A 25640-nucleotide genomic window follows, 5' to 3' on the forward strand; every position below is an offset into this window, starting at 1 on the left:
TCATTAGAAGCAGGAATAAAGGTGGTTCCTAGTGTGTACAAACACATTTCCTTGAGGAAAATTCAAATATTTGACGTAACGCTTACTAATAGAATAAACAAATAAGGCATGGAAAATCCTACTTAAATAAGATGTCTGATAATCCTATATGTAGCTGATTGCCACAATCAAAATTTTACTCTTAATACTGAAACTTCGTACTATAAAGAAAGAGAACACTCTCCTCTGTCTTCGTTTTTATTTTTTTGTTGTAAGTGGGAGGGGTGAGGTAATGGTTGGAAATTAATCTCGTCGCCTGGCCTCATGTGTTTTTTCCTCCCCTTAACAGAGAAAGGAGATATCCAAGTAGAGACTACAAGGAGTCCTTGGGTGGTGCAAGTGGCTAAGCACTAGGCTATTAAATGAAAGGCTGTACTACTAACCAAAAGGTTGGTGATTCAAGCCCTCCCAGAGGCACCTCAGGAGTAACACCTGGCTATCTGCTTCCAAAAGGTCACAGCCTTGAAAACCCTATGGCACGCAGCTCTACTCTGTACACATGGGTTCGCCATGAGTCTGAATCCAGTCCACAGCAACTAACTACAAAGAGAATTCCAGTCTCATTATTCTGTAGGCTGACTCACACAAGTAGAGGCTCCAGGCAGTCAAATCAGAATATGCTTTTGGTGTGGGATCCATCTTTTATCTTTCCAGCATCCCAGATTCATCTCTTAGTAAAGTAGGTTCTTTGGTACATATGCTAAGGCAGATAAGTGTTATTGAAAACCACCTTGGTAGACTTCTAGGGAGCATAGGGAGATAGTCTCTGATTTTTCTTAGTAAAGCTAATAAGCAAGATATCAGTGAATAATGATCAAAGTACTTGCATAGTTAGCCATTGTGAAACTCATAGCAACCCTATAGAAGCAAGGACGGTGAGAGTACGTCTCACATACTTTGGACATGTTATCAGGATGGATCAGTCCCTGGAGAAGGACATCATGCTTGGTCAAGTAGAGGGTCATCGAAAAAGAGGAAGATCCTCAACGAGATGGATTGACAGAGTGGCTGCAGCAATGGTCTCAAGCATAACAACAATTGTGAGGATGGCGCAGGACCAGGCATTGTTTTGTTCTGTTGTACATAGGGTCGCTATGAGTTGTAACCAACTCAACCGCAGCTAACAACAACAACCACAGGGAGATAGTGGCTGGTGCAAAGTGAGGGAGAGAAGACTAAGATGAGTAAACAACACTTCTTGTCTTCAAAGGTGGTTATCATTCCAGAGAAAGATTGACATGCCCACACTAGTATGAGAAGTGGTTTGTGTGGGCTGAGTGCGGAATTCAGCCGATTTCCAACATCTACATTTAGGTAGTTCTTTTAATTTCTGTTTCCTTCAGTTATTTGCTCAAGTAGTCACTAATGGCCTCCCTAGCAGTAGGTAGGACAAGGTTTTTGCCTTTAAGGAGCTTATAAGCTCTAGTGGAGAAAAATTAACCACATGAATCAGACAACAATATAAAATAGTATTAAGTGTTATATTGTAGGATAGTAACATGAAGTACAATGTTGCTGTTGTTAGGTGTCATTGAGTCAATTCTGACTCATGGCGACCCCATGTGACACAGCAGAACTGCCCCATAGGGTTTCCTAAGCTGTCATGTTTACGGGTAGAGACCACCAAGTCTTTCTCCCACAGAGCTGCGGGGTGGGTTCGAACCACCAACCTTTTGGTTAGCAGCTGAGCACTTAACTGTTGTATCATCAGGGCTCCTTGAGTATAATAGCATTTCATACATAAAGGAAAAATTGGTGTAGGCTTGAGTAATTACAGACTTGAGGTGGACTTTGAAGAAAGGAAGAACTTGCAGAGGGGAGGGTATCCTAGGAGACAGTTGTTCCATCAGCATCATAATTATATCATGAAAAATCTGTTTTGCTATAATGTGATCACTGGGCCCTTAAGAAGCTTTGTGTATTTCCTAAAGCTTTATAAAAATATTCACCTTAAATGTGGGGGAGGAGGGAAAACCAAAACCAAACCTGTTGCCTTTGAGTCAATTCGGACTCAAAGCCACCCTACAAGACAGAGTAGAACTGCCCCACAGGGTTTCCAAGGAGTGGCTGATGGATTCCAACTGCCGACCTTTTGGTTAGCGCTGGGCAGATAGAAGAGGGTTAAATAATAAGAGAGTTTTGGAAACTTCTTAAATAATTATTTCTCCTGCAGAAAAATACAATTATAAAAGTTTCATGCATATGTATTTTGCAATTAAGGAGCCCTGGTTGCAGAGTGGTTAAGCACTTGACCACTAACCGGAAGGTCAGAGATTCGAACCCGCCAGCTGCTCCAAGGCAGAGAAGACCTGGCAAGCTGCACCAGTAAAGATTACAGCCTAGAAAACCCTATGAGACAGTTCTACTCTATTACATGGGGCCGCTATGGGTCAGAGTTGACTTGACAGCACACAAATTATGGTAACAAAATTTGGCTATAAAAAGCTAAGCTAGTAAGTGGTTAGCCCAAAAGAAGAAAAATAAAACCAAATATTGCAGAGAAGAGTAGGAATAACACTTTAAGATGAGAGCAAAATCAATGAGTTCCTAGACCATTGATATTTACAATCCATTCTGTTGTAAAACCCCAAATTGAAATCACCTGATTTAAAAAAAAGACAAAATTAAGGCAAATTATAGCATAGTTCCAATACATCAACTAGCTACTCAGACAAAGCAGCTGTGTGCTCCTGGGCAGCTATTCTTTCAGGCACACTGTGCCAATAGCAGATCAAGATCACATTCTAACCAACAACATATGAAACCCCATCCAAACCCATTGCCGTCAAGTAGATTCCGACTCACAGTGACCCTGTATAATAGAGTAGAACTGCCCCATAGAGTTCCAAGGAACACCTGGTGAATCTGAACTGCAGACCTTTTGGTTAGTAGCAATAGCACTTAACCTTTATGCCACCCAGGTTTCCAACCAACAGCATAGAATGAGATTAATACAATCAATTAATGGTGTATCCAATTCTCATTATGGAAATTTAAGCTGTAGGGGAAACACTGTGTTTGAATGATAACCCTAACCTTATTGACTCCAAGTTCAATGGTTTCTCCACTGCATGGTATATACTGATAATACATCTGACAAGTTTCTATCACCCAAATTACTCAGAAAATCGTTATTATAGAAATGGTTTCAAATACATCACCTTCTTGGATTCCCACTCCCATTGCCTCCCTGTGGTAGGCAGATTTCTAAGGTGGCCCCAGTGATTCCAGGCTCCTGGGATTCACATCCTTGTGTAGTCCCTTTCCCTAGAGTGTGGACTGGACCTATTGCCTTGCTTCTAACCAAGAGAATATTGCAAAGATGCTGGGATGTCACTTATGTGTTTAGATTACAGAAAGTTGTCACTTCCATCTTGCTATCAGATGGTCTCTTTTGTTGACTTTGATGAAACAAGCTGCCATGTTGGACAGGTCCATATGGCAAGGAATTGAGGGTGGCCTCTGAGTAGCAAAGAACAGAGACCCTCAGTCCAACAACCTGTGAGGAGATAAATCCTTCCATCAACAGTGTTTAAGTGATCTTGGAAGTGAATCTTTCTTCAGTTGAGCCTTCGGATTGCCTTGACTGCAGCCTGTGAAAGACCCGGAAGCAGAAGACTAGCTAAACTGCTTGGATTCCTAACTGTCAGAAACTGTGGTATAATAAATGTGTGATGTGTTAAATTGGTAAAGTTTGGGGTAATTTGTTACACAGAAAAAGACACGTAATATACTCTGTGATATGGGTGTGTCATGGTAGTTAGCTGCCGTTGAGTCGGCTCCAGACTCACGTTGACCCTATGTGATCCATACAGTTTTCATTTGGCTAATTTTTGGAAGTAAATTGCCAGGCCTTTCTTCCTAGTCTGTCTTAGTCTGGAAGCTCTGCTGAAACCTTTCAGTATCATTGACAGACAGGTGATGGCTGTGCTTGAGGTACATTGGCTGAGAATAGAACCCGGGTTTTCCACACGAAAGGCAAGAATTCTACCATTGAACCACCATCAGGTGTCAGGGACTATTAAACAGTAAGCAAGGTATGCACAGGCTTACTTGTGTTTCCTCACTAATCTATAGTGTACAATTTCACATGGGTTTCGCCACAAAACAAGTGAAATAGTACAGATTAGCGAAAAAGCACATGTAAGCCTGTGCCTATCTCTCTTATTGGGTAATCCATCCTTGACCACCACTGCCCCTCTGTGATGTGGTAGGGACTGGTACTGTCTGCACTTTACAGCCAGACAAACATGGCTCCAGACGTTAAGTAGCTAGTTTCAGTGAGGTGGGTGTGTCAAGCAGAGGATAGAATGATTACGATTCCCAGTCTAGTGCTCTTCCCAATGAGTGTGGTCATATGTACTGTCTGACAATGATAGTCTGTCTAGTCACTTCTCCCTCTCCTCTTTATCCATTAATGCTCAGCCCAAGCCAATATCCACTATCTTTCTCTATTCCACATTAAAACAAAAAAAACAAAAATTCGGTTGCCTTCGAGTTGATTCTGAGTCATGACAACCTTATGTGTGTCAAAGTAGAACAGTGTTCCATGAGTGGTTTTTTGGAGGTAGATCAGCAGGCTTTTCTCCTGGGGAGACTCTAGCTGGATTCAAACCTCCAACATTATGTTGATGTGTCAACCATTTGCATCACCCAGGACTCCTGTCCCACGTTAGTAGCCACTAATTATTACAATTCTGGGAAGCTGTGTTTGGATCAAGCCCACTTCACCTTGCTCCAGGGTAGTGAAGCATCCTGCATTTGTGCTGTCAGGACACTGTGGGGAGTGTCGAGGCCATAGTTCAAATCCTAGCTGTTCCATTTAATGGCCATTTGAAAAGTTACCCAATGCCTCTCAACATGTTTTCACACCTGAAAAACAGAGGTAATAAAAATTTCTATCCCAAAGGGTTGTAAAGATTAAGTCAGACTGCACATAAAACAGGAACGCTGCATTATTAGTCTTCCCTCACTCCTGTCTTGTCCTTAATGAAGTCAAGATGCCCACATATCCAGTTCTTCTGACAAATGCATACATATTGGATAAGCTTGATCTTTTAAAAGTTAGAATTATTTTTATTTTAACTTACATTCCTCCTAAGTTCATCTTTTTGTCCCTAAATAGTAATTGGTCAAAGTAGGTGAATCTGGATAAATATCTAATGGGCCAAATACCTCTAATATTCAAAGAGTGTGCAAAGGCCTGCTGGTAAGTCACTACGAAAGTAGAGATCTTGTTTTAAACAGGAGGATAGAATGTACTGGTTAAGGCTGTGGGCTCTGAATTATGGAAGCTTCTTGAATTCTCTCTGCCAATATCTAGCTTCGTGACCTTGGTTTTTATCATTTGAAAAATGAATATAAGAGTGGCACTCATTCATGGGGATAGTGTGTGAGAACTGAGTGGCTTAAACTTTGTAAAGTGCTCAGCACAGCTTCTGCAGCATAGTAAGCGCTATATAAATATTAGGTCTTTGTTAGAGTCCCTGAGGATTTTAGGGGAGGGAAGCAGTGGTGTTACTAGGGGAGCCCTAGGGGTGCAGACCGCATTGGGTGACACTGTCAGAGGGAGTGACACCGAAATGACTGTCTATGAAATCTTCGTGCAGAAATAACATTTTTTTCAGCAGAAATTTTATTTTTTTAAATATCTTTGTGGTTAGTTATAACAACAACAAAATTTTTCATAAACCCAGCTTACATGTATCAATACTTAACAAGGCTAAAACTCTATGCTAATTTGCTTTTTGAACCTTCTAAAGTCCTCCAGTCAGAGCTGTCATTATTACCTATTACAATGACATTTGGAGTTACATGGTTTCCTCTGCATGTCCTAGAAGCACACGATGTTGCTTTGGTTGCTGACAGTGTTTCGTCAATTTTTTTGGTGTTTTAGCTATAACATTGTGGAAGTTAGTATTTGAGAACCTATACCAATAACTTTTTTGAGAATGAAGTAGTAATTAAAGGAAAAAGAAGGAGTGAAATACGGGAATTAAGATTTACGAGTAACGTTAGTACAAAAAACATCACTAAGGATTCTGTATGGTCTGGTACAGGAAGAGGTCCGTGGTGGAAGGTAACACCATGAGTTACCACGCTGGGTGACACCAACACCAGTGATGCCACAGGAGGGGAGTAAACAAGTAACTTCTGACATTATCTGGTGGTGTTGTGCCTTCAAGTTAGTTTGGACTCAGAGCCCTTGCACCACCGGGGTCCCTGACTGTACTGTATAAAACTCAGCCTTAGATAAAGTTGAAGGAGCCCTGGTGGCACAACAGTTAAACACTCAGCTGTTAACCTAAAGGTTGGTGATTTGAACACACCCACCTGAGGCAGGCAGCCTCAGAATCCAACCCTTCTAAGAAACATCTGCTCTGGCTTATCCTCCTACACCAAGTAGAATAAGTTGCTCATTCTTCTGAAATTATCCTTGACAAGGTAACCATAGAATGGACCACAGATGACCTCAACCTGCCTCTGGGTGGAGCCTTAACATGTTAATGAAGAAAAATTGACCTCTTCCTTCATCCCGGAGAATTGGACCCTTGTCTAGAGAAAATGCATAGTCATCCCCAAGCTCTGAGTGCCTGCCTGAAGGTTGATCCTGAATATTCATGATTAATTTGCATTTCCTTTTCTGCTCTCTGTAAAAGCCCACCTCCCCAAGTTGCTTGCCAGCAGTCTTGGAAGCAACAACCCAATTACTCCTTTCCTTGTGCAATGAAATAAATGTGTCTTTCTGATCTCCTACCTCCAGCTCTTGTTTTTTGGCTGTAGCAAGTCACACCAAAAAAAAAACACCTTGGATTTTTCACTCAGCAACACAGTGGCTCTTCTGGAGAAAGACCTGACCATCTGCTCCCGTAAACATTACGGGCTAGAAAACCCTCCAGGGCAGTTCTACTCCGTCTTAAAGGATCCCTATGAGTGGAAATTGACTTGACAGCACCTAAGAACAGTGTGCAGTCAAGTAGATTCTGACTCATAGTGGCCCTATAGAACAGAGTGGAACTTCCCCGTAGGGTTTCAAGGAGTGACTCGTGGATTCAAACTGCCTACCTTTTGGTTAGCAGCCTGAGCTCTTAAGTACTTAGCCATCGTATTTTATCATTTCGCATGGAGGTAAATCCATTTGTCTAGGCAACTTAAATGAGTTTTGCTAGACGCTTCAGAAGGGCAGATGTGATGGGACTGTTTAGACACTAAGTTCTTGATGAAATCATACCTTATTGTGAATAGATTTAAGAACTGAATGTATTCAAAACCTTGTCCAGGAACCTCTACCCCCTATGCAACCAATCAAAAACAAGGAAATTTTTAAAGTCAGATTTGTGAAACAAAGCTCTTTTTCAGCTTTCCTTGCTTTCTGCAAGATGTGGCTGAGAAACTTGATAAAGGTATTTCTTTGATGAAAGTATTTCTTTTATCATGGTAAGGAAATGTTAAGTCATTCCTGCCATCCCCCCTATCAACTGGAGAGGTGAAGAATCCTGTAGTTTTTCAAGGAGGCTGGGCCTGCCTGGCAGGGTGAGTGAAAGAGAGTGAAATAGGCGAAGTCGACAGTTCAGCCTCCTTTGTCAATGTCCAGTCCCTGGCCTTGGGAACTGACTGGCGGCAGTTTGCAAATGTATGTGCTTGGTGGGGCGCCTGCCATTCCCTTTATCCTTGAGCCACAGGAAGCCTGATAGGGAAGATGGAGCATGTCATCTGACTACCCGAGCTTCCAAGCAGGAACAGGACAGGCAACTTCTCAGATAATATGCAACATGAACGTTCAGGGTTTAACCTATTCTTCTTCTAGATACAAATAATGACTAGTTCCACATGCATTCCTACAATTCTACTGCTCGAACAGCCAAGTGGAAACACAGGAGTTTGACCAGGTTTTGTTGTTGTTGCTCGGCTGCTGACTAAAAGGTCAGTGGTTTGAACCCACCCAGCATCTCAGATAGATAGACAGGTAGTCAGACAGACAGAGAGATAATAAGTAGGTAGGTAGGTGATAGATAGATAGATAGATAGATAGATAGATAGATAGATAGATAGATAGATAGATAGATAGATAGATGATAGACAGACAGACAGACAGACAGATAGATAGATAGATAGATAGATAGATGATAGTTAGAAATAAACTCTTTTTAAACCACAGATATATCTCTTTTGCTATAAGAAAAATCAACTAGTTAAAATTATTTTGGTCATGATTAAAACGTGCAAAAAAGAGTTGAGTGATGCAATTTCCTATGGCTTTTTTTCTGTTAGTATAAATTGTAAATATTTAATTCTTGCTTCATGTGTCAACAGAATTAAACTCTGCAGTTTGGCCTGAATGACTATGCTTCACCTTGGGGAAAACACTAGGGTAAGCAATATCTACATTATGACTTTAAACCTGTCCCAGCATGAAACATAGCATGCAAGCTCAATTCTTGGGGTTGACAATTCAACTGCTTTTAGAGCTATGGGAATCCTAAAGAACTTAGTGCTTTAAATACAATTTAACATTATTAGATGAGATTTTTGCTTAAAAATTGTCTGGCACATAGTGCGTGTTAAAAAAAAGTGATAACTAGTATTAACTGTGTGACCCATTACACTTTCATGCCTGGCTTGTTGTGGAGACTCTATAAATTCAGGTAGTTTTAAGTTTGAACTTATCACATGATAATTAAAATCACATGATAATTAACACTGATTGGGTAGAGAGTTCTGCTAAGTCAGACACTATGTAATGCAAAGGGATAGAAATCGATGTTAGAAAATAGACTAAGCCATACAAGACCCAAAGAGGAAGTTAAGATTGCAAAATGCGAAAAAGCAAGAAGGTTTCTCATCAGAAGGTTCCTCAAATCCTAAAAATAAATCAAACATGCTGACTTTCAATGTACCAACTTAAGACAGTAGGTGGGGTACGAGGAGGGGGGAGTAACCCCTGCAACCAGAAGCTATTAAATAATCAGTTAAACTATGACTCAAGGTACTTTGTACATTCACGGCTAAGGAAGAGTTTTACAGGGAGAGGGCTTCTCCAGATTCAGTCTTTTTGAGCTGAAAGACGCCCAGTATGTAGCTTTGCACACAGCAGGTATGCAACAAAGATGTGTTGAATGATAGATTATCAGGACTAGAGAGAGCTAATAGCTCTCAACTCTATAAAGTAAAATCAACTATTGCTCTATTTGGCCCAACATGTACTATATGGAATAGAGTAATGACTATAAGTGAAAGATTCCACCGTGGTAATCACATGCAAGCAAATTAACATTTTTTTAGTGGAAGGAACAAAATCGAATAATGGTTATTTTGGAGGTCTGAAGAGCAGGAGTGTGCTCTTAGTCTTGTGATATGACATACTGGTCTTAGCTAAGTATCAAGAACATATATAATAATACCAAACACTTACGGTGTGTATCATGTGCAGGCACTGTTCTAAGCACAACGTGTATGTGTGTGTGTGTGGTGTGTGTACACTCATTTAATCCTCACAATAACCCTTGAGATACGTACTATCATTATTATTAACTCCATCTAACGAATAGGAAACTGAGGGGGAAAAAAAAAGGTAAAGTACTTCCAAAGCATCTATGCAGGTTTTAGAATCAAAGCTTTTCAAGAGAGATAAACACACCTGTTAATTTGGCACAACCAGTCAATTATTCCTAGTCATTCATGCTAAGAGTAAAAGTAATGGTATTGATTTGGTCACTTTCCATAGCGGTTGGAGAAAGCCAGTAAGGAGGAACATAAAAGTTGGATGGTGAGAGTAAGGGAGGTGGGAGGTGGCACAAAAGAGGATTAGAAACTTGTTCATATCCTGCGAAAGCTCAGGCTTAAAACAACAACCTAATTAGGCAGCTAGTTGCCAGGACTTAGTCTGGATTTACTCCATCTTCAAGGGTCAGCAAGGAGCCCTGGTGGCAATTGCTCCGTTCTATAGGGTCTCTTGGAAGCCCTGGTGGCGTGGTGGTTAAGAGCTATGGCTGCTAACCAAAAGGTCAGCAGTTTGAACCCATCAGGCGCTCCTTGGAAACCCTATGGGGCAGCTCTACCCTGTCCTGTATGGTTGCTATGAGTCGGAATCAATTCAATGGCAATGGGGTTGGTTGGTTGGGTGGTATGGGGTTGCTATGAGTTGGAATTGACTCAATGGCACACAAAACGGCAACAACAAAACCCAGTCAAACACTTGTGTTTGCTCTTGGCTGTTTGAGCAGTAGAATCGTAGGAATGCATGTAGAACCGGTTATTATTTGTATCTAGAAAAATAGGTGAAGGATAGCTTAAACTCTGAACATTCATGTTGGATGTTGTCTGAAAAGTTGCCTGTCATGTTACTGCTTGGAAGTTCAGGTAGTCAGAGATGACAGTATATTCACGTCATAATTCTACTCACCAAGTTTTGCCACTTTGAGAAAATATGTAAAAACTTTGGATCTCATATTACTCCCTTGCAGTATAGGAACAAAGCATCTTGGAATAGTTTTGAAAACAAAATAATATTTCATAGGCTAGGCTTACTAAAGCCAAACATATAATACAGTATCTAAAAATAGTTGGTTTATTTTTCATTCTTCTGATCGTTATAAATTGACTGTAAGTTTTTTTTTTCTTCTACCATGCCTGTGTTCAGGGGTCTCCAAGACCACCCTCAAGTTCAATTATTCTCTAGAAGGGCTCACAGAACTCAGAAAACCCGTTACACTCATTTTTATGGTTTATTACAACAAAAGGATACAGATTAAAATCAGCAATGGGAAAAGGTGCATAGGGCAAAGCCCAGGAGCCACCAGGAGCAAATTCCTAGTTGTTGTCTCCCAGTGGAGTCATGCAGATAGCACTTAATTCTCTAGCAATGATGTGTGACAACATGCATGGAGTATTGCCAACCAGGAAAGCTCACTCAAGCCTTGGTGTCCAGAGATTTTACTGGGGGGGATGGCCACATAGACATGGCTGACCACCTGCATGGCTGACTTTTAACCTCCAGCTCTTCCACAAGTCAAGATGATAATGCATTGTCCAAGGCCCTGCCATAAATCACATTGCTGCTGTTATTGTGTGACATTGAGTCAATTTCAACTCATAGCAACCCTATGGGTCAGAGTAGAGTTGTCCCATAGGATTTTCTAGGGTGTAAATCTTTATGGGAGCAGATCACCAGGTCTTTTCTCCCAGGGAGCCACTGGTGGGCTTGAACCACCAAACATTCAGTTAGTAGCCAAGAGCTTAACCGTGGCATGGCTCTTAATCACATTTCTAGCATAGACAAACTGGCATAGCCCAAGGCCCCCACATAAACAAAGACTCTTATCAGGTGGGATATTCCAAGGGCTTAGAGGTTACCTACCAGGAGCCAAGCAAAGGCCAAATCTTTCTTTGGAATGTGCAGGATGTGGATAACCCAGACCAGCTGAGTTAATCCTCTACTGCACAGTGCCCTGAGGCCAAGAAATTAATTAATACACTTTATATTTAACTGAAACAGGGAGAGGAAAAATTAGACGTCGGGAGTATATTTGTTTAAAGTCGCCAGATAGCTGATGGATAAGTTAGTATAAGAACCAAGATCCTATTTTTCCCTCACTCTTCTTTTTGCCTTCATGAAGTACATTCAGTTCTCTCTCAAGATACTTTCTAAAGAAATTTAGTATTTATAAAACAAGAGCACATTGTTAATATTTTTGTTTAACATAAAGAGTTTCTTTGTGAGGAAGAATTTTTTCTTATATTTTAGCATGGAAAAATAGGTATGATTTGAACTGCCAAGTAAATTGTCATTCACTCTTAATTAATTAGTTAATGAATTTGACATTCATTATGAGCTGGGGTGGCGGGTGGATTAGTTATCTCTTCAGAGAAATGGGTCTTGAAAGATAAATAACATTTCCAAAAAGTGGAGAGGAAGGGAAATGCATCCTCAGTACTAAGAGTTCCAGAGAATTATCCCGAATATCCTTCTGAAAGACTAGATTTTTGTTTCTCTGCTATCACAGAACTATGCAGATAACTAGAATTTCTCAGTTATAGTGCAATGATTTGTTTTATTGTCCGTCTCTACCCTGTCCCTCTACAGACTGTAAACTTCTCGATGGCAGAGTAGTCTTTCTTAAATCTTTGATTACCTAGCACCTGAAACAGTGCCTTGAACACAGTAGGCCCTCAAAGTGCTTGAGGGACACATGCCTGCATTTTAAAAAATGGAGCCTGATTTAAGTGATTGGATCCTCTTGACCATTTTACTGATATGAGACTGATGGACATTAACTGCCCGACAGACTGTCATTATCTCAAGCCCATTCTGCGCATGTCGTAGAGATATCACTTCTGCTAACTGTTCTTTACTTTTTCTTACTTCCTGTCCTTGTCTCTTCTTATTTCTTTTTAATTGTCACTTTTCCAATTCATTAAGGCATTTGGAAATGATAGCCTTCCTTCCCAACCTGGTGCTATCTGTGAATTTAAAAGAAATCTCATTACTCAGTCCTTTATACAAATACTTAAAAAAAAAAAAAACCAAACCCATTGCTGTCAAGTCGATTCCAGCTCTTAGAGGCCCTACAGGACAGAGTAGAACGGCCCCATAACATTTCCAAGGAGCAGCTGGTAGATTCGAACTGCTGACCTCTTGGTTAGCAGCTGAGCTCTCAACCACTGTGCCACCAGGGCTCCAAATACTCAATAAGATGTCCAAAATTGACCTTTTTCTTGTGCAATAGATATGCACTTTAGGCCAGCTTTAGAATTTCATCCACCATTTCTCCATCTCCTATGATATTAAGGTCAAATCCCTTACTAGGGCTTTTCGCTCCAGTCTTCACATCTTCTCACTTCATATCTTTGCAGGTCCTTCTCCCCACTCTCCCTCCACAGACCACAAGCCTCAGCCAAGTATTGCTTTTTCCCGTACTCCAAACACATCCTGCTCTTCCTGAACTTTGCTTTTGTTGATCCCTTGCTAAGTGTTGTGGATTAAACTGTGTCCCCTAAAAATTCGTATTGGAGTCCTGACCCTGTACCTGTGGATATAATCCCTTTTGGAATTAGAGTTTTGTTGGTTATGTTAATGAGACCATATCAGTGTAGCGTGTGTCCTAAATCTAATCACTTCTGAATGAAACAAAGAGCGGCATAGGCCGAGAAGCAAGCAAACACAGAAGGGGAGATATATGCCATGTGGCTATCTCCAGGGAACGTGGTGGAGAAGGACACTAGAAAAGCTGAGACAAGGATTTTCCCCCAGAGTGGACAGAGGGAGTCTTCCCTTAGAGCTTGGACCCTGAATTCAACTTCTGGCCTCCTAAATTGTGAGAAAATAAATCTGTTCATTAAATCCACCCACTTGTGGCATTTCTGTTATAGCAGCACTAAGAAAATAAGACAGTAGGGAAACTCTTCCTCTCTTTGCTTCTAGAAAAATTCTACTCATCTTTCAAGGCTCTACTCTATGAAGAGGTTATGGTCCTGCCTCCAACTCACCATAATTGCCAAATGAGTGAATAAATGAGTAAAGAGTTGATTACTTGACGGCACAGTTTTGTTTCACAGTAATTTACTACTTCTCTCTCTTCTATAAAGGTTATAACAACTTTTTAAAACCAGTTTTGATTTGATATTTCTGATTCATTAATTCTATTTGTCTTTTTTATATGCTACATTGAGGTCTCCCTCAGTAATTCTTTAGTCATTTTATTTAATGTCATGATGAGTGTTTAACAACATGTTCGTATTTATATATTCTTCACTTCCTCCCATATGTGGGAGGTTGGTTTAGCCAATTTACAAGCTCAGTGCTGGCTAAGGCTCTAAAGAAAAAAAAAGTCTTTATTTATTTTTGTGCACATTTAGATTTTTGCCTTCTGAAAATGCTTAACCTAAAATGGACATCACTCTAATAGACAAGTCTTGATATGAGAGATATGCCTGTAGTAGTGTGAATTTCAAGGAAATACAGAATGCATTTATTAAAAGCTGAAAATAAATTATTATTATTATGGAAAATATGATTAAAAGCGGGCTTGTATCTTCAAAAAAGGTAGGGTGAGAGAAGGAAATTACTATTGGACTTTAATTTATCAGACAGGCTTAGTGATCCAATGCAAAAGAGGGTTGATTGGAATGTCTCAGGTCTCTGTCTGAGGGAAACCTTAAACCTGAACTCTAGAGCAACTGCTTTGGTTTGAATCCCAGCCTCACCACTTGGTAGCAGCAAGACTTTAGCAAGTTACTGAAGCTCCCTGGGGCCTCAGTTACCTCATCTGTAAGACTGAGGTACTGTGTTCACATCACAGTGTTGTTAAAAGGGCTAAATGAGTAAAGCACTTAGGACATTGCTGGCATGTGGTTAAATACTATAACATGCTGTTATCATTCCTACTCTAGAATTTCTTGGACTTTCTTTAAGTTGGAGAAAAAGAATCTTTACTCTCCCACTTCTGGGTTTGAATCAGGAAAACTAAAAAACAGTATGAGGCTTTGGATAGGAGTCCCTGAGTGGTGCAAACAGTTAAGCACTCAGCTACTAGCTGGACGGTTGATAGTTGGAGCCCGTCCAGAGGTGCCTCAGAAGACAGGCCTGGAGATCTGTTTTCAAAAGGTCACAGCCTTGAAAACTCTATGGAGCAGTTCTACTCTACTCACATGGGGCTGCTGTGAGTTAGAACCAACTCCACAGCAACTAACAACAGCCACGACAACAACAAAAACAAAGTTGTAAATAGGTGAAGCTAACTTCCACAGATTCCATCCGATTCTCCTCCTCGCTCTCCCTCACGCAGCCATTTGAGGGTGCTGCCCTCTGGTGGTCACTCAAAACAGCTTCTATAGCTCATTCTGAACTATACCAGAATTTTCTTTGTCTCCATCTTCCTTTAACTTGAAGCTTATTTATAAGAAGTCAAACCGTTTCCCTCTGGGCATTACTTGAAACACAACTGCTAAATCACAGAAATGTATATAGACTTTAAAAAAATTGGAATGGCAATCACACAGTATAGTTTTGATTTGAAACTATTAGAAAATTATATATGCAATTATATAAATGTATTGTCTAAGTCTTTTTATTGAAAAGTTTGAAAGCCAAATAAATAGCCAGTTACCTAAGGATCGAATAGAAATTTCTTTGATATTAATTTAGACACTTTTTTGGGAAAAAAATTATAAACTCTAGTATTGGCATTATATTGCATATGAAACATTTAAATTCTTATATTAAAGTTTTACTACTTGGGCAAAATGCTTTCCAGAATTAAGGAGAAAAAAAACTATAGTCATTAAAATTAGTACTCATGCATGTGTATGAAGTCTGTCAACATTACAGTTTTCCTGTTTTTCATCATCAAAGGATGTTTGGTCAATGCCTCAACTGCCTAAATTCAGTTTCTTCAGGGATCTGACATACAGACCTTTATTTTCAAGTGAAATTATGAAAATCATGCTTTGCCAATTCTCTTGAAAACTTACATAACTCTGAAATCTAGTTCGATGGACACGGCTCATCTCTGCTGGGCGAACTGTTACGTAATTCCCAGCCCCCAAAAAGTAACATTAAAAGATCAAAACAAAAAGAAGATCAGTGACTATTTATTTACACATTTGTTATCGCTCGTACTTGGGAATAAAGAATGAGTTTGAACTCTCAAAGCTAAGCCTGCAGGAAGCCCCATCAGTCTCTCCACACTTCTGCTGTCATTCCTATTGTAGGGCAAACATTATTCAAACCACAGGCTCCAAACTCCCAGGTAACTGAAGCCAGCAGGAAGCTCTGTTTGATATCAAGTATGTTCTTTATCAACCTTTTTGTTGTGATGGGAAGAAATGAACTAACTTTACTTTTATCTTGCCCCGTTTTAACATAGCCCAGTAGGTGAATGCTTTATTGGTGTGCCTTGGCCAAACTCTTTGATATATACTCACTTAGTTGTGGTCATAAATTTCCCATATTAAAAAAAAAAAAAAAGGTTTCATGGTTTTTTATTTATCCATCCCAACCATGAGGTACTAGATGTTCATATTTGCTGTTAGAATCGTGTTTTAAAATTTGCTTACAGGAGTTACCACGTGAAAAGCACAACTTTGATTTTCCGTAGACAGAAACCTCTCTGCCAGCAGACAGAGAATTAACCGTAACAATGCAGTCCTGAACTTTGGGGTCAACACGATAGGCAACAAAACCCTCTCAAGGCTTTTTTGTAATAGAAAGACTCCTGGAAAATAAAAAAATGAAGTATCTTAATTTTTTTGTTCCCTCCCACAAGTAGTTAGCTTTCAATGAACAAGCTAGTGGCACTTGTATTGTGGGGCTCACTAACAAATGTACTTCTCGTGCTTCTCCTGGTTTTGTTTGGTTTTTTGACGCGTAATTAAACTGTATATTAAATCCACTTTTGTTCCTTGTAGAATACTATTTTTGTCGTCTCTTTTGGATTTGGTGTCTGTGTTTTATAGGAAAGGAACCAATTTCGACAAAATACAGACACTTTAATCAACTCAGGTTTAGAATTATCTTTATTTTTCCTAAGATGCATGGTCTATTTCGGATCCTGAGGTAGTTCCAAGTCTCCAGGATACAAATAATCTGCCAAAAGGAATTCAGACTCTCCCAACCAAAAGAAGGAAAACCTGATGAGAAAATTTTACTATGTTAGCTAATCATTTAAGATTTTAGAAGTACTTATGAATAATTTGAATAGCAATGTTTTCCTGGGCTGTCTTCATTTCAGTATAAGAGGTGTTACATATATTTTAACAATTTCCTCACCTCAGCACCCCTTCTCACAGTTCAGAACTAGTGTACTGAGCAAACCTCCACCTGACATTACTGCCAAAATTATTTAAAGACTATTATAGAAAAGAAACCAATACAATGAAAGAACCAATACAATGAGAGGGTGTTTCAATCTTACCACTATTGACATTCTGGACTGGGTAACTCTTTGCTGTGACAGTCTGTTTTGTGCATTGTAGGATGTTCAGCATTGAACCTGGCCTCTCCCTAGTAGATTCCAGTAACATCCCCCCAACTCTGTTGTGACAACAACAAAAAAATATCTCCATGTCACCCAATACTACCTGGGGGGCAAAATTGCCTCCCATTTAGTGCGTAGCTATTTTAACCCAATAAGCTATGCACCCATTGCTTTTTTTCCTCCCTCTTCCAACATCTACAGCCAGGTATTTGCCACTTTGCAAGGATTCCAAGACCAGATGTAAGATATATGGTCACAAGCTATGTGTCTTCATTATTTTTTTACCTCTCCATTCCTCCCTCTGCATATAACATACTTCCCCATAAACACAAACATATTATAGCTAAATTTTCATCTTACTATGGTGGTCATCGGGAGCCTTGGTGGCGTAGTGGTTAAGAGCTATGGCTGTAAACCAAAAGGTTGGCAGTTCAAATCCACCAGGAGCTCCTTGGAAACCATATGGGGCAGTTCTACTCTGTCCTACAGGGTCACTATGAGTTGGAATGGACTCGGCGGCAATGGGTTTTATGGTGGTCATCAGGAGAAACAAGAATTGGAAGAAACAATGTAACAAGCATGACTGGAGAGTTCAACAGACCTAGTTTGCATTTTGATTCCTCTCCTTTTAAGCCTCTTACTTAGTCTTTGAAAGGATGATCACATCTGCTTCATAGGCGTTGTGAGGATTGTAAAAGGAACTGAATGGAAAGGAAGCTAATTTGTTTATCTCACTCCTTTGTGGGTGCCATGAAGTAGATACTGTACTTAGATTATCTCACTATATTCTTCCAACATCGAAGTCCCCATTTCACACATAAAGAAACAGGGTTCTGAAGGATAAAGTGACTTTTTCAAGTGCACACAGGTATTAAGTGGAGAAGTCAGGCTGCACTCTCAAACTGCCTAAACAGTTCCTAAAACAGGGGTCTCAAATATTCCTTATCCATTTGTCTTCAACAGGGCCAAGGGAGCGTTTGTTGACATTTTACTCCATCAAAAGACAATGCTGCCCATGATAATCCAAAATTGTCTGGTAAATCTAGAACTGTCTTCAGTGTCCCATTCCTTCTAACCTCCTTGGTAAAGTCCCACTATCCTTCAACTAGTTGGGAGGTTCACAACAACAGGAATGAGCTAAGAATATTTGCTAAAATGTGTGCTTGTTTCTGTGGCTTCTGACTGCTCTTTCTCAAATGGCTTACTTCCATATTTGGGTTCTGTTTTTTGGTGAGGGCAGCATTAGCAGACAAATGCCAAAGTGGAACAGTGAGGGAGTTTCTAAGGCTATTGGAAATGAATTTTTGACACAGATTTGTTTTTGAAGAGAACAGATATAAGTAGCAATAAAAGTTTAAAACAAATTATTTTTTCAGTTTAGAGAAAACTGTTCAGGTAGAAAGGAACTTTGAGCAGAAGAATGAGCTGAAAAACAAATATTTTTTAAAGAATGTGGCATTAGTTTCAGATTTTAATTTTGGCCATTTCTATCGGAATAGAACTGAAAATTTCTCGATATTGGAAGCCAAGTCCAGAGCAGAGAGAAAACCCTGTTGGACTTATTTTTAGAGCAGGATTCCGTGTTGGGATGATCTCCTGATATATGCATCTTCACCTTCCCACTTGCACTCTTACTAGGCAGGAACCCTTAGGAGATTTCAGCCTCATGTGTTTGTTGCCAGACGAACTGATGGAATTGTTTCTCTTGCAACAAATTATAGAACCCACTGGAAGGATGATAGAGTGACCCAAAGGACAAGATGGAGGTCAAGTTTTTCACTTGAGGTTTTTGCCTATTCTATTCGGTCTCTTTGTGTGCTTTCAGCTCTGTTGTTGTTGTTAGTTGCCTTCAAGATCATTCCTACTCATGGCAACTCCATGTGGTCAGAGTAGAATTGTGCTCCATAGGGTTTTTAAGGCTGTGACCTTTAGGAAGCAGATCACCAAGGGCTGTTTTCCCAGGCACCTCTGGGTGGGTTCGAACAGCCAACATTTTGGCTAGTAGTCTAGCACTTAATCATTTGCGCCATTCATTTCTAAGAACTATGATTTTATTGCTAGGGTTATGTAATGCCAACATGGAAGGCTCCTAAGTTCAGAATTTTGTTTTGTTTTTAAACTCTTTAAAGACCACGGAACTCTTTGTCCTGAAAAATCTTATGGAGAAAAGAACTGAAAAAAGTGGACCTGCTCTGGTTAAACCTGGGTGTGGTGGGCCACAGCTTGCCAGTGTTTCTGCCCCAAGAGGCACCCACTCAGTTCCATTCCCCTTGAGCACCACAGGGAGCTCCTAGAAACACTGACATCCAACCCTCAGATGATAGGAAGCCCTCCTGCTAATGAGGAAGCTGTTACTAGCAAGTTTGAGTGGGGCGTCCAGGGCCACACAGCTGGCCTCCTGACCCTCAGTCCCTCCGCACCAAATCCAGTAGAAGGCCATTGGCTGCTGGAAAATCTCTTCTGGGATTTCAGACCTCCTTAGCCAGTTGCTGTCGAACCAGTTCTGACTCATGTTGACCCCACGAGTGACAGAGTAGAACTGTGCTCCATAGGGTTTTTAATGGCTGATTTTTCTGGAAGTAGATCACCAGGCCTTTCTTCCAAAGAACCTCTGGGTGGAACCGAACCTCTAACCTTAGCAGCCAAACACATTAACTGTTTGCTTCAGCCAGGGACTTCACAGGCCTCTTTAGGAGGCAATGGGAGGTTAGGGTTGTTGACTATACGAGACTATATTCTGGTGATTTTCATACTGGTTACGGGGGTTGGGGGGTTCCAAAATGCTTCCCAGGGTTTAGGTTGCAGCTATAGTAGTAAAAAGTCCCACAAAGTAGCTTTTAGAAATATTTGGTATTTTTTTTTTATTTTGAAAACGCTGCCTGTAATTTATCCAATTTTTATGGTATTGTTTTCATATGGCAACATTTATAATCATATACCCATTACAGAGAAAGAAAGGCCAAAACACAAATGATCGAAAATCACCGACAAAGGGAGTCCATGTCAGGTCCTGAATTACTGAGTGATTTTCTAATATTAGGTTTAATCTGCATTTATGAACACCTTTAATGTATAAAAAATAATTACACTGTCACTTTACATTGGTAATTGTGGAGCCCAAAATTAGTAAGATGAAGAACACACCAAACATGAGGGGAAAATGTGTGAAACATTTAAATGACAAACAGGGGTTGGCAGGTCTTGTAAACACTGTTTATGTATTCTATGAGATAGCCCAATGACATACGGGCTCAACTTGCCAAAAAAAGAATTTCAAATTTTTACAGAAAACCACTCATAAATATAAAATTACACTTTTGTTTTTATATGTGCTGTGTTTCTATAAATGTTAATATTTGTTGTCTGTGTTTTCAATGATCATTTATTTATAGTTGAATTTAGAGTCATATAATGCCATGTAGAATAGCCATCAGATTTCAGAAGTTCCAAAAGAAATCTTCTTCATTTCAGGTGAAACTTGTCACTATATTTGGTATTTCTGGCAAGGCACAAAAACAGATACCGGTTTGTTTTTCCCTAAAATTATAATTCATCTGAATTGTTAGCAGGGGCTTAGAGATCAACCACAATATGAAACAGTTCAATGTTTATCATTATTAATTCTCATTTCGTGTCTGTGATTCTGAAACCCCTCCTGATCATACATAAAGTGAGAAAATATGTATTCTAATCACAATCATAACCATGTACTAATAAGAAATCGCTGAAATTAAAGTGCTCTGTGTGTGTGTGTGTGCGCGCGCACTTTTTGCTTAATTTTTGCAACATCCTAAACACATCAGGGAATCTGGAGTGAGGATAGTGTGACCTGTGTGAATACCCTGTGGTGATGGTCAGTAGGCTCTTAAGATCCTGATTAGCCCCTTGACCAGATAGCCTTTGGCACCCAGAGTGAGCGGCTCCGGCCGCAGCTCTCAGGAAGGAGAAGTGGGTTCCTCCAAAAGCAAACAACCTTCGACCCATGGTCTTCATTTGGGCCCATCAGGTCAACAGTTGTTTTCACAGAACATTGGCAATTGTCTTTTTCCTTGTGTCAGAAGCCTCTTGAAACATTATACGAGGATAATTAAGTGGTGAATAAGGGTCAATGTGGGCAAATAAATCAAACTGATAGTTTGAACACAGACTGATTGAGCAAAAACAAGGAATTTTGCCATGCTTGTTACTGCAGTGCTTGATGTTAACTGACTTTGTTAACATTAAATCCAAGGGCAGCAAGTGGGAAAGCTTTGTGTGGAATGAAAAGCTGAGCAAAGAGACATGCGATTTAATTGTTCAGCTTTATTTTTGAAATAAAGACACGCAGCGCATCCATTTAGTTGACTTTAGTGGAGCACAAAACCAAACCCATTCTTTAGAATACTAATTGAGTTAGAAGATGCTTTCCTTATGTGTAACAGAGATGCACCAAATACTGGTGGAATCATCAGGTTTCTAGAGCAGAAGGAAAGAGTTAAAGAAAAAAAAAAAAATAAGAAGGGAAGTTAAGTCCCTGTATCTGATGAGACAGATTTAATATGTGAGTAAATATAATATAATCTTATAAATGTTTTAAATCATGTATCATAAATCTAGTAGATTGTAAATACTTATACAATAAGAAATGATTGAAATCAAGTTTGCGAACTTATGGAGGAGATTTTGTTCGGCACCAGGCAACCTGGAAAACCTAAAAAAGGAAAGAGAGAGACGGAGAGAGAGAACATTTAAGAAGGCTGCAGTGTGTCCTTCAAGCTGTTCAAGGAGGAAAAATACCAGAAAATAAATGCAAAAAGGAAATCTATCTTGTAGTAAGAATAGAGAGGCACTACTTATTTATTTATTTTTTTTTACAAATACGGATCTTAACTATTTTATTTTCCTGGCAGCAAAAACTTCACTTCACTATCCACTTCCAATTTTGCAGAAATAAATATGTCATTTAAATGATTATTTCAAGTTATGTTAATTCTCTCAGTTGTTCTTTCACAGTCTTGCTCCAATTTCCATGAAGTTCTTGTATCAGAGAGTGGAGGACACTGCGTTTAAAAACATATCTTCACATGAGAACACCATCAACCTTTTAAATGGTGACCATTAATACTTTCATATAAAAAGCGAAAGAAATTGTGTTTGAAGCATAAACTTATTAAAATATATACTGTACTTAATTATTATAGTTACCGCATACCCTTATTACACCATCTGAGTTTTAGCATAAACAAGAGAACTATTTTACAAGCTTATTCAAAAGAAAAATCTATACAGAGAAGGGAGAAATGAACTGCTCCCACCCCTCTCTCTGCTCATTTTGTATTTAGATGGCTTGAAGAAGTTGGCTATGTGGTGAATAGTAGTTGCGAACAGAAATTTGTGAATTTAGAGACATTTAAGTGATATTTGTTTGGAGCACTGATTACACATCCAATCCCATATTTGGGCATCTCTCTTCATTTTTTACTTTGAATACAGGCATAAATACCAATATGCTTAGATTAATGAAAGTAACACTATTGGTTATTGATGCTGTCTTTGAACTGGATTAATATAACTGGCAAGAGTATGTTATATGGGAAGTGGGTGGTTACCTTTTGCAGTGCTCCTATTTTTTGTTTGTTTGTTTCCCCATAAATAATTTCACATAAAGAATCTGAGAGACGCTCATCTATGAGCCGCCTGCTCTGAGAAAGTGGGCTGAGAAAGGTGTAATGGATTATGGAGGGAGATGAAGGCAAGCTCACACCATATCCAATCAGCCTTTTTCTTAAAGGTCAGGACATTCTGTCTGGGTCCATTCGTGTTTTTGATTCTGCCCGTTTTACTATTCAGCAACACAATGTAACTGTCAGTCTCAACAACAGTTCCTGGATCCACTGGCTCCGCTGCTCTCGGGGTAACATACAATATTTCACAGCCACAAAACAATTCAGCCTCTGCATGGGCAAACCATATGATGACCACGGGGAGCAATATGGTCACACCCTACTGAGCACTCTTAAGGGGACTCTGTAAAGAACTACATCTAAAAAAGAATAAGGCTTTGCTCTTCTGTGTTTTGGCATACTTACCAAATAGCATTTTAATGTTTCATTTTTATCAGCTGAAGTCAAATGCAAATACTCCCCCCTCTGCTCCATTTCAGTAGATGAAGACAGCTTTACTGCTATGCAAAACATTTGCAGTCATGGAGTTAGGAGGGTGATAGATATTAGAAATAATTTAGCACATTAATGATGGCCTTGCTGGATTTCCCCTGTGTGTGTTTTGTTATATTATTTATTTCTCTTTCCAAACAAAACCAGACACCAGCTCAAATTTATACAGGCCAACGATGGATTCTGACAGTCTGGGGAGATCAGAGAACCAATACTCTGCCTAACATAATTTTAAACCACTGGGATCTGAACTGAGCCCTAGAGAATTAATGCATATGGCACACTGTCAAAGGATTTGGCCTGGAATACTACTTTTTGACCAGCTGATTGACTTCAGCTACATACAGTTCAGTCTGCCACTTCCCTCACAGGGAAATTAAATAAAGAAACTATTTATGTAAAACAACAGCAGAGAAAAAGAAACAAAAAAGAAAAGGAAGAACTACCTCCTTAGGCACACAGATCAATCTGTTTCTCTCCTACCCGAGGTTTATTCTTATTGCTAGATTTTTCCATTTCTAATCTGTCTTCAACCAAGTGTCACCATGAATTAATTTTTTTCAGTAAACACATTTTTAAAACTTTATAAGATTTCTCTTGAATTTTTTTAAATTCAAAAATATTTCTGTGTATTTACAAGAAATTTGTGTCTTCCTTCCATCCTTCCCCAAGGATGCATCTAAAGACCTCTTCAGGTTGATAGAACTAAACTGATGAGCTACATGAGCTATCATTTAATGATTCCTCTAATTGTGCTAAGATCAATCATGACTGAAAACCATTTTTCCAGTTCTACATTAGTAAACATGCACAGCAGTTGTCTACGCATGTGCGCCTATTCATATGAGAATGTGAAGATTAGGGGTTTTCTTTCTGATTGACTCCGGTCTATTATAACGGAGGGGCCGGTGAGACTTATGAACAACAAATGATTCACCTTTGGCTTTAGCTTGCATTTTCGTACTTTTGCTTAAGTAGTGTTCTGTCTGATGTTATGAGAATTTATAAAGCAAAGTTTAATTTTAATGAAAAATAAAACCAAAAGGTTAAAAACTGACTTTGGAAAAGCTGGAAAATGGCTTACCTTCCCTAATTTGTCTCTTGTTCTGAAATTTTACTTGATGTTGTGCTATAACGGATACAGCTATTGCATTTAATATTGATGGAGAATACCAATCTCAGTGAATCTAGGTTTTTATCTAAATTGACCACTCAATACCTGTCAAGATTATACCAGTACAACATAACAAAGTAATAATAATAATAATAAATTGGTCATAAAAATTAAATGAATGAAAAATCCACAGTTAAATATTAAGGCGTGACTAATGGTGCATCCTGCCAAGAACAACTACCTTGTTTCCTGCAACATTTCTTGCCTTCACAATGGACGCTGACACTAGGTTTGAGTGAGATGGTTTTGTCCATGTATAATCCAGGGCTTAAAAACTGAAATGTCTTTAGGGGCCAGGCCACAGTAGTCTGGATATAAGATCAGAGGTTGTGCTATAGACTGTGGTGACCCTAGCACCTGTCCCAGCCAAATGCCAGCCCATTACCATGTAAGAATGTCATGCTGATATTTTTGTCAGAATTCCCTTTCTTTTTTTCCAAGAGAAGTTACATGTTTTGTCACTTGGATTTTCTTCAGTTGCTGTCAAGTCAATTCTGACTCATGGTGACCCTGTGTGTGTCAGAGTAGAACTGTACTCTAAAGAGTTTTCAATGGTTCAATTTTCAGAAATGGATCACCAGGCTTTTTTTCAAAGCATCTCTGGGTGGATTCAAACCTCCAGCCTTTCAGGAAGCAACTGAGCTTGTTAACCATTTACATCACCCAGGGACTCTATATGTTTTCCCATACAAATGAAACACGTCTCTGAGCCCCTTTCAACTTACTGGGAACCAGTGTGTGATCTGGGATGTAATCAGATATGACTGTTCTTAGTTCTTAATGATATCATGTATGCTACTAGGCCTTGAGTTGGATTGCAGGTTATATGGCAAAATGGTAAAATATTTTAACATGTGACTCGATCACTTCCTCTAAGCTTAGAGGAATTTAACTGCTTCTCCAGGAGGCAAGATAAGGAAGAAGGCCTGTTTTCTAGCTTCTCTAAAATCTTTACCTTGCAGCTTCTTAAGTTGTTTAAAGTATACACATTGGATTATGATTTCTCATAACATCGGTACAATATAGACTACTAGCTATCTCCCTAACTTAGGCTGGGTTCTTTAGAGAAGCAAAACCAGCAAAGTGTATATATACAGAGAGAGATTTACATCAAGGGAATGGCTCACGCAGTTGTAGAGGTGTAACGTCCCAAGTCCATGAGTCACGAAGAAGGATTCTCCTGATTCACACAGCTCCGGGGGCTGACAAACCCAAGATCAGCAGGCCGGAGAGCAGAGCTGTTGCTCCCAGGCTGTGAAGATTGACAAATCCCAAGATCGGCAGGCAAGGCCACAGGTA

At 39.5% G+C, this 25640-nt stretch overlaps 1 long non-coding RNA gene across 12 annotated transcripts in view; it reads left to right on the forward strand.

Annotated features, from left to right (window-relative positions):
• LOC111752061 (uncharacterized) overlaps positions 1-25640 on the forward strand; it is a 213825-nt gene that overhangs the window by 60975 nt on the left and 127210 nt on the right. For 10 of the 12 annotated variants that reach the window (XR_010322997.1, XR_010322993.1, XR_010323004.1 and 7 more), the window contains exon 2: positions 8353-8410. The exons of 1 other annotated variant lie outside the window; for it this stretch is intronic. This is a non-coding gene — a long non-coding RNA (uncharacterized LOC111752061). Of the gene's footprint in view, positions 1-8352; positions 8411-25534; positions 25638-25640 lie in introns of all 12 variants that reach the window. One more of the 12 variants, XR_010323003.1, reaches the window with a different exon arrangement.

The sequence above is a fragment of the Loxodonta africana genome, chromosome 1 (genome assembly GCF_030014295.1).
Source record: "Loxodonta africana isolate mLoxAfr1 chromosome 1, mLoxAfr1.hap2, whole genome shotgun sequence".
Taxonomy (NCBI): Eukaryota; Metazoa; Chordata; class Mammalia; order Proboscidea; family Elephantidae; genus Loxodonta; species Loxodonta africana.